The sequence below is a fragment of the Ooceraea biroi genome, chromosome 10, assembly GCF_003672135.1.
Source record: "Ooceraea biroi isolate clonal line C1 chromosome 10, Obir_v5.4, whole genome shotgun sequence".
NCBI classification, from domain to species: Eukaryota; Metazoa; Arthropoda; class Insecta; order Hymenoptera; family Formicidae; genus Ooceraea; species Ooceraea biroi.
The window spans coordinates 13,503,850-13,513,925 of record NC_039515.1 but is presented as its reverse complement, the minus strand read 5'-3'; the positions used below and the strand labels follow the sequence as shown (position 1 = coordinate 13,513,925).

The 10,076-nt window shown below is 36.8% G+C and overlaps 1 protein-coding gene across 1 annotated transcript in view; it reads left to right on the top strand.

Annotated features, from left to right (window-relative positions):
* The first annotated feature begins 2,741 nt into the window (after positions 1-2,741).
* Positions 2,742-10,076, top strand: part of LOC105286039 — an 84,276-nt gene continuing 76,941 nt past the window's right edge. Inside the window, exon 1 of the mRNA XM_011350668.3 lies at positions 2,742-6,751. The gene's annotated coding sequence lies outside the window, so the exon portion shown is untranslated. The remainder of the gene's footprint in view (positions 6,752-10,076) is intronic.

Genomic DNA, 10,076 nt, shown 5'->3' with positions numbered 1-10,076 from the left:
ACCGCAACTACTTTGCCTTCATAATTATTTTTCTTGACTGCATCTGCAAATGTGCAGCTATTTTATGCTGATCGAGATGTGGATAATGTTTGTTGTTTTGTTTCGGAGATTTCTTTCCTCAGAGTTGGGTGTAATGTTTTTTGAAGAGCTTTATAGACTGAGCAGCCTTTATAATTAGCGGGATGATTTCCTTCACACAAAACACATTTTACATCATCTGATTTGACCTTACGGGAACAGTTCTTTGTTGAATGGTCTCCGGTACATTTTCACGCATCTTGCTTGCACATTGTGGAATTTCCCGTTTCGGGTGAGGTGGTTCTTAATCTTCGTGTGTAATAACGAGTTCAAATCGTAGATTTTTTTTATTGTTTGTCTCTTTATTGTTTTATTCTACCACTAATTCTACCATGAGTAAGGAGCAAGGTTTTTTATATCGTCTACTTTGAATGTTCCAGATAGTAACAGTAACAGACTAACAGTATATGACCGTAATGGCTTCTTTTATTTCTTTCGTGTCAGTAGAATAGTGCAAGACTACCATAAAACTTCTTTCTCTTTTAGGTTTATAGGTGTGAAACTCTGTCTTTCTGTCTTGGAGTTCCTTGATGATAGAGTACGCTTATGCCGTGGTAAATTGAGTTTTAACTTGATCATCAGACAGGATTTTGATTGCATATTGATCTTTGGCGATTGCAATTAGCTATTGTGTCAATGGTTTAATGTTACTTACTCTCGATACATAGGTAGACTCGCGCTCTTTCTCGTTGATTGTCTCGTCCTCATTAGGACTAGTTCCAGTCCTTCGAATCTGTTCGATGTTGTAACGCTAAATGAAGCTTTGTGTAAAGTTAACTGAATAGTTTTCGTCATAGTGGTTTGGAAGTTGTTTTCAACAATATTTGTATTTTTATTAGGAGAGCTCGTTTTATGAGCTTTGGTTCTCCCCAGAATCCTTGGGGCCTGCCTCTAAAGAGGATGGATTGCGCGAGTGTATATCTGGAGTAGTTTACCACCTGGGGTAGTTTCCGCCGAATACGTTTTATCCATTGCTCAATTTTTTGGTCCACCCCGTATTTTATTTCCTCGGTACCCTACGGCAAGCCGTCGAGCATTCCCCAATCCGCCATCTGCGGAGGCGCCCGATGGGGGACTAACAACCCCACGGGATGTAGAAAATTTATGTCACTTACAATTAGTCGTAATAATAATTATAAGCTTGCTGGAAAATGATTTCTCGGCACACATTGAGTTTTGCCACGCGGATCCAAGTTCAATTAAATGAATTCTACCTCGTTATTTGTAGTTTTATTTGAATTTTTTGATTTCTTTCTCTCAGATCATCGTTACTATATATTACTGTTACTGTTACTTTTATTGTAATTTATCAGACTGTCGGATTTTATATCAAGTGTCTACTTTGTAATAATTTAATATTGTACTAGAAGGTTTTCTCCCGTTTGATTAAATTAAATTATATATTATATTAAATACTTAGAATTACATAAACATTTTTTTCACACAATTACATGAATATTTAAATCGACTTACGAGCTTTCTGTTATGGACAAATATAAACGTGTATTTGTTTATATTTGTTTTCCTCAATGTTCTAAGCAAATTGATAATCCCTCGAATTTATGCGCATTATAGGCGTATTTATACGCCAGGAAATATGCGCACGTTACTGCTCCAAGTACAAAGTACTGCCTGTACCTGGCAAAACCGGTTATTCATGTAATTGTGTCAAGCAGCAGACTGTGTTTTGTGTCTCTCGGCAATTACCTAAAACCAGTTTGGACATCACCTCTATCGCCCTCGATAGTATTTATATATAGGTCTACTCGGAATGATAATTTCTCTCGTAACGGTACTGATGACAACGTAGCCCGGCCCATATGAACGTAGCATGCGTAGTACGTACTCTTGAATCTACGATTCCTGATTGAATTGGTTGGAAAGCTTGCATCGCCTTGTTAGTTAAAAGAACGTAAATAACTTTTACAGGCAATGCATATCCTCCCTCCTCCTCCTCCTTCTGCGATGGGGGAAAAATCTTTTAAATTGAAAATATGAAATTTAATTAAGTGCATTTAATATACATAGAGGAGAATCCCCTATTATGAGATATGCTCCTAATATGAGATACTGGAGTTTCTGCTAAACTAGTGAGTACCATCTGTTAATTCCACCATAAACTGATTACTCTTGGTGTAAAGTATATTTAGTGAAAAATTCATTGTTCGTTATTGCGTTTAGCTTTTGCAAGAAAAGGTTTGTGAAATTGTGAACATGTCAAAGGAACTTGAGGTAAGTCTTTAAACCTTGTTTATTACGTAATCAAGAAATGGTTGGCAATAAATTCAGTATGCAATGATAGAGTAGAATCGTAGTAACAGGAAAATACGCGATTTTTATAGAATCTGACTATGGAGGTTAGAGAAACGAGGAAGCGTCGACAGTGGAATCGTGAAGATTTGGCGAAGGCTGTGGCAGCAGTATTTTTATAAAAATATCTAATAAAGTTTTTTACTTGCAATACTGATGTATTTTGCACTTTTAACACCGATTTCTCGAGGTATCTTATATATTAGGAGCACACTTTCGCGATCTTGCGTAAAGCTCTTTTTTCAAATTTTTTTAATTTTCAGAAAAAATAATATTTAAATTAAATTTTTCATTTGACCAACCTAAAGCTTATTAAATTCTCTTCAAGAGAACGCATTACATTTTTAAATTCTGCCTATAGATTTCCTTACATTCGGCAAAATCGATATGGTATCTCATAATCGGGGACTTTCCTCTATATATAGCAGAGGCTTGGTTGGTCGTTTCCGATATAGAGGATTTCTCAAAAGTCGACTCGTATATCGTATGTCGCGTGCAATATCGGTCGGCACTCGCAAATGCGTGCGTAAAACGCGGTATACGCCGGCTGTCTCGTATTGTTGTACGCTTTTTCGAGCCCATTGTTCGAACCGGACAGCTCGTATTTCCTGTTGCGTGCCAGGATGAGGTTTAACGCTGTATTTAGGCGCGTGCGACTCAGCACGAGGAATTTTTACCTTTCACCTACTTACGCACTATTACATAGACGCGAAGATTAAAACATTTCGTGTGATGTCAAACAATACATGATGATTGCGTTGCATTCGTAGATTCATGTTTCTTACAAGGATTCGAGCCGATATCGGAAAGTAGAACTTAAGTTTATTGATGACTAAACCCGCAGCTTGAATATTATTGTTTTATAATTTGTACGGCATATTTCCATTCTGTATGTACGACTCACCATCAGTCATTACTAATACTTGCGTTTAACTCATCAGCTATTGTTATTGGCTCAATTTGCATCGTATTATAATGTTTCTTACACGATAGTTTTCCGTAATACTCTACCTATGCAATAATAAACTTTCTTCCTGATATTCCTCATTGTCCCTCGATGTACCTCGCTGTCTTGTAATCATAATTTCTCATCACGTGTTGCGGTTGGGTACATCGATGAAAGGATCGGTTCTTCGATCCTTTTTCTTTACATTTGGCTATCAATTTCTGTTTCTAGAGTTTCTGTTTGAAGAATACAACAAATTGTTACGTACCAAGATTTATAGAACGATGCAATCAAGAGAGAGTTTTCAAACCTTTTGTTACAGCCTTCGTTATAGCCTTCGAACACTTAAAAGATTAAATCCAGATGAAATAGACCTGAGAACGACAATGAGTTTAATGCATCACGAAAGCATAAAATTCAAAAACAATTGTGAAACTATGTTGTCCTTGGGTCGAAACAGAAGAGCTTTGTTTTAAGGAATCGATCGAGGGAAGATGAATTCTTGGATATCCTTTTTTTTATCATTAGAATATTAGAAATTGGACATAGCTTTAGAGACCAAAGCGAAATTATGCCCAGGTTTAAACAACATTAACTATCAATTTACAATTTAATAATATATATAAAAAGGTTTTTTCCAAATAACGTAGATTTGTTGATCTTTATAAAAGATAAAAGCATGAATTATTTAAACCGATTTCATTAGCGTCATATATACTATATATATGCAAAATCATGTAGATATGAACAAATTTATTTGGTGATTAGAATTCCACCGGAAATTTCCCCAATCTCAATACAGCTTCGGACAGAGAAAGTCATATATTGACAATCTTGCGTTGTTGTACAGTAAACTCATAGTGGTATTTCATAGTGGTATGGTATTTCGGAGGAACGCTACCTGACCGCCACCTTCTTAGACATACAGACAGCAGTGACAATGTATCGTGCGATCAATTACAGCACAAATTGATGAGATTTTCTGGACGTTCAAAATAGTGTCCCAGGATAGCGTTTTTAGTCCACTTCTCTATCGGTGCTATGCCTATAGCCGTTAAGTTGGATATAATAACATAATCCATGCATTTTAATTACTAATTATTATTTTGTATGTATTTCATCATCATTTAATCGGATATTACTGTTTGTATAATAATTACTATAGACGTAATTAGAGCAAATAATGAATGTAAATTACAGTAGGCCCTGGCATGGCATAATTCAAATGATTGCACCTTCTTGTTTATAGTAGTGGAGACATGTGACCTAATTTCTGCAAGCGAACAATGTATGCACATGCTTCGTATAACTGTTTGTGGTAATAATGACATTAATACGGGTTTAGCGTAGCCCGTAATGACAGAATGAGATGTATATTTATAGTTTTCAATATCTGTTCGAATACGTATAATAGTTACGTATTAGGTGTACACACATTAGGCATATATACATGGCCGCGGGAATGCATTCATAAATGACGCTCGCGTGTGCACGAGCGCACGCTTGTTTGCAATCTCGCATACCTCCAATCGTCGTCCTTTCGCAATCCGCTTAATGATCTTGGCACACCTGTTGCAGAAACAGGTGGATATGATCACATCGATCAAGGAGGAGTGATGTTGCGAAGGATTTCTATAAAAAGAATTTAAATTATTATCATGCTTCAAAAGTTTATAAAATCATTGCATAATATTCGTGTCACTCATTTATAATACATCCTCTTATTTTGAGGTTGAAACGCTAACTTTATTGCTTTCAATCAATTTCAATTCAAGCATATCAAGTATATAGTAAAGTTGAGTACTTCAGCGAATATCTGCGCTTGACAGCAACTCGTATTAACCAGTTTGTCTTTTATTTGAATATTTTATATAACTTTATCGAAATTAATTAAAATCAAGTTTGAGAATCTTCTGTATAGATAGTTTATAACGGGATGATCTTGGCGGCGCGATTACACGTGGCGATATCAAGACGTACGCAACGGTGATCCGACGGGGATAATAATTAGCTTGCGCATGTGAAGAAAACTCTATTCAATGAGCGACGATTTTGCGTAAAGTTGGCTGCATCGTTACTTAATCACGATCGAATGATGGAAAGAAAAGGAAAAGGAAGCTGCGCACCGGAAGTTAGCGGCTCCCGAGGCGATTGGGAAAGAGAGGAACGCGACAGCCGGAATGAGTTCGAACGCCCATCTTGCTTCGAGAATCTAGCCTACCGGAAATTTGCAGTTACCTTGCGTTCCTTGCAGGGTCGAGCGTTCCGAGGATGCTTCTGATTCGCGGAGGGGGATCGTTAATTGCTCGTGGCTAAAACGGGATTTCCAATTTGTCGCGGAGTTGATTTTCATCAATTGGAAAAGTAAATTTGGCGGTGGAAGATAAGCTCAAGTATTGACAGTTATTAGTTAGGGCAATACGCACATCAGTTTTGTCAGTGAAGATGGTGGAATTGAAAAATGTGATATGATTGCAATTGAAAGATGTGTAGAATTCTCTTAATATCTAATAAGTTACATCTCACATTGCGCGTTCCTCTATAGCAAATCACACGATATATATTCTAGTTCTCTTTACTTGTCTTATTTTAATAAGTTTAATTATTTGAGTTTTAAATTTTCAAAATGGTTAAAGGCGATTCGACAAGCGTCGAATAAACGCAGCGGTGTTTCTTATCAAAGTAGCGCTATGCGCTTCACTTTGACTCCGCGACCGCGATAACGCGCGTCGCGCACCTGACAGTTCTGACATACACCGCCGACCAATACGAGCGACGCGTCCACCAGCGGCCATCTTGCGCGGTGCCTCTTTCGCGTCCAAGTCGCGTGGCTCTTCGTGGCCGCTTCAGTGTACGCCGCGGCTGTCTGTCGACTGTGGCTGTTTGTACGGTCGGGGAGTAACGCTCTTCGCTATGCTCGAATCGTTCCAGTCTCTCTCGATAGAATTAAAACAAATAGATTTGCAAATCGATCGTGACAGATTGACGATGGCGTTCGATGCTCGATAGTCAAAATTTTGAAAAACGCGCCCTGATTCCTCGCATGTGCGTGTGTGTGTGTGTGTGTGTGTGTGTGACAGTGCACTTCGATTCGCGCTACGAAATTACATAAATTGCATTACGAAAATGACATTACTCTCGTGACGTTTCTCGTTGTGACTTGTGTTGTACGAACGCACAACGAAGAAACAACGTGGCATCGATTCCCGCGCGCGTGTTTCGTCGATCGCGACGATAAATGAACTTGATCGTAGATTGAATTATCGGCGAAACAGTATCGCGATCGTGGTCCAGCAATTGTCCAGACAATTTGTCCGGCATGTTTGTACAACGCCGTCCAGCTGTCAATTTATTGTGATTATCGATGCGACATGAGCAGTTTTTATAAATTTCTTACCAGATGAAATTCAAGTAAAGGTAAGTTTCATTTAATTGGAATCTCAAAATAAAAAATAAATGAAAATGCATATACTATTCTCTGCATTGTCAAGTACTTTTGTTGATATGTCGTGATCTCGCGACACAATAATCCCAAACGTTATTTTTGTATATAATTATCTCAGCCAAGTGTTGCACCTGTCATTGCACCTAACGAACGAAAATTATCCTTTTATGTAGATGTAAGAGTCGCTTTTGCAACGAAGCTGCACATTTCTCGTAGTTGCGTAATGAGATGCGCTAATAAGGACGTGACCGCGTAAATAAAGAGGACCACCTGCGCGCATAAATGATAGGAATTTAAATTGCGCGATCTCATCATGATGATAACCGACCTTGATTACGTGCTGCAACAATGACATCCTTGCAGGGCAAAAGAGCGTGTCCACGAGTGGCGCGTAAAAATATTCAAGGCATGTTTAACGCAGAAAATCGGTTCTACCTAACATTTTCGACAATACGCACGTTTATTGTTCATTATCGTATTTTGCGACTAAAATATTAAAAAGATTAAAACCGCGTTACTTCGTACGAAACTGCAGATAAAAAATAGTTGAAGGATTTAGAAGAATGAACAAAATTTATTGTTAAATATATTTTATTTCTTGAATACATATATATATATATATATATATATATATATACACTTTCTATGAAAAGTTAATCTGTAATATTTTAATGCAAAAGTTCATTTGTTATTATCAATGCAATTATTAATTATTACAAAAGATTTTTTTCAATATTTTAATACGTTTTACAATCTAAAATATTATATCTCGTAGCAGTAGTACCATGGATTACAATCTTTCGATTTTAAGATTACTGTTAGACAGCAATGGCATCGTAATAGGATTGTTATGCGGAAAGAATTCCATTAGCCGGTGGTTTGTGCAATTAATATTATAATTGATTTTACTAACTCCACGTGTAGTAGTATATTTAAAAATAAGATTGCTTGTACACGGTAAGGGTGCTGATTAATAAATCCTCTTCTCGGCTGATAGGAAGGTAATAACTAAAATAACTAAAATAAATACAACAACACTTGGTCGCAACTGGGCGAGCGGGATTCCCTAGTCGATCGAAAACGTAAAGAACTTTCTTGTCCGGGAGTAGTCGCGAAACTGCCCGAGAGCATTTTCGCTTTGTAACCGAGTAATTATCCTGGTCGCGGAAAACTAAAAAAGTATTGCCAAATTTCTTATGTCCACGGGGCAATGCTCAGACTGCAATGACGGCTTGATTGTCGATAAGTGAAATTTTCCGTATTTAATGAGCGAAGATTTCATAAACCGCCACAGGTTGACTGTTGCATATAAGTAATTAACAGTATGATAAGTCAACTCTCAAGATTCTAGCAACTAAAAATCTAGAGAGGAATAAGTAGAGACAGAGAAGCTTATAGAATATTTTCCTGTGATATTAACTACTATTGAAACTTCGGTTTATCATGGCGTAAAATTACCCGTGCTAATGCAAGTCGTACTTCATCTTATATTTCCATCACGTGTGTAATTGAAAACGCTACTGAAAAGCGATAAGTGAAATCAAAGACGAGCAATTAAAAAATAAAAACTCTGAGCCCTAACAAAGATATACATTATAAATATCATTATTTGCGATGTTGTATTTGCGCAAAATAAATACGATGCGTAAAGTTGAATGCATTAAATTGTGTTTAGTGAGCCTTTGTATGATTACTTATGCGATTCGATCGATCAAACATCGATTGAGCTTTATACTCACAAAAAAGAAAGGAAAAGATGAGCGAATTGCGTCTGATAAAATGTCCTTGTAGATGTGAATGTCAGCAGACATCATTAATACACCCGATCGTGTGTACTTGGTGTGAACCAAGTTTTAGCAGTACAAGTCTCTCCTGAATTTTTCGATTCATTGTCGTCCAGAAAATTTCGTCAGTGGCTAGCCCACACATCATTGTTTCTTCACGAGAACAATGAACCGTTTAACGCGTTTCATCGCCAGTGCTTTTATTCAGTCAGTTTGATATTCTTGTTTGATATTCTTGAAATAAATAAGCATGAAAAGATGGCACTTTGCTAATTGTCTGAGCAATGTTTACTTTAATATATTCCTAATTATATTTGTTGCTAACTTTTCTCATATTTTCGCAACATCGCAGGAATATATATCGAAAGTTTGACGGACCGCCACGAAAGTGCATTATTGCGAAAGTTCTCAAGGGATAAAGCGATTTAAGAGATGTAGCGATTTCGCAAATTCTTCTGCAGAACAGGCAGAAAATTTTAGTAACCATATATCGCGTGTCGTATCAGTGGCGAGGAATGTTCAATATTAAGTGGCATACTCTTATTTTTTTCATTATGCTTATTATATAATGCGTGTAATATTGATGATATTAATAGTTTTTCTATAATATTATATATTATTTTGTTTAAAATTATTTGATTTAAAATGTTGTTTTCGAGTGCTGAAGGTAATTTCATCTTGAAAATCGCATTGCACGTTTTAGAACGGTAAACTTTGATGACTTCTTCTTCTGCTGAATTGTTTTATCACCAGCGCTTTCGTGCGGTCTTAATACGATTGCTTGGTACTCTCGGTTTCTCGTTTGCTTCCTTCTTCGTTCTTATACACGTATAACGCCGTATTGAACGGAAATTTTATGAGGACACGTAGTAATATCGAAGCATTTAAGGATGGAGAATAAACGGAATTATTTCATTGCAACAACGATATGCAAGATATCACCTTCATTAAAGTCTAATTAAATCAAGAGAACGTGTATGGCGCTTTTATCGCTCTTATCACGGTTGGGGGAAGGGAGATATTTACCGTTAGATGCCGATAAGAGCTCGATTCGATGCAACCTTAAATTAATGTACGCAGAGCAAGTGATTACCAATGCTCTTGGTAATCTAATAATTAGTGGGAAGTCTGGAATGATTAGATAATCAAGGGCGTAATCGAAATGTTGTTTTTGTATGCTTCAAGTGAATACTTTTGCTTTGATATCTAGCTATTTCTGTACCATTAAGTGCAGCTTTTTGTAGCCGTGTTTATCTATTTGCAATGTAACTAAGTCTTTAACTAAAAAAAAGAATGATAAAGATTAAAATTGATTTATTCGCTACTATGAATTGATCCAAGTTTTGAGTCAGATTTATATGACTGTATCAAAATGTATACATATATATGAATATACATTGACGTCTTGAGATATCCGTGCTTTCTGTTCTTCGCAATGAGGATCTGACTCATGCTGTACATTTTTGAAAGCAAAGAATTTGTACAGGGCGCTTTATTCCTACTCCGCGTTTGC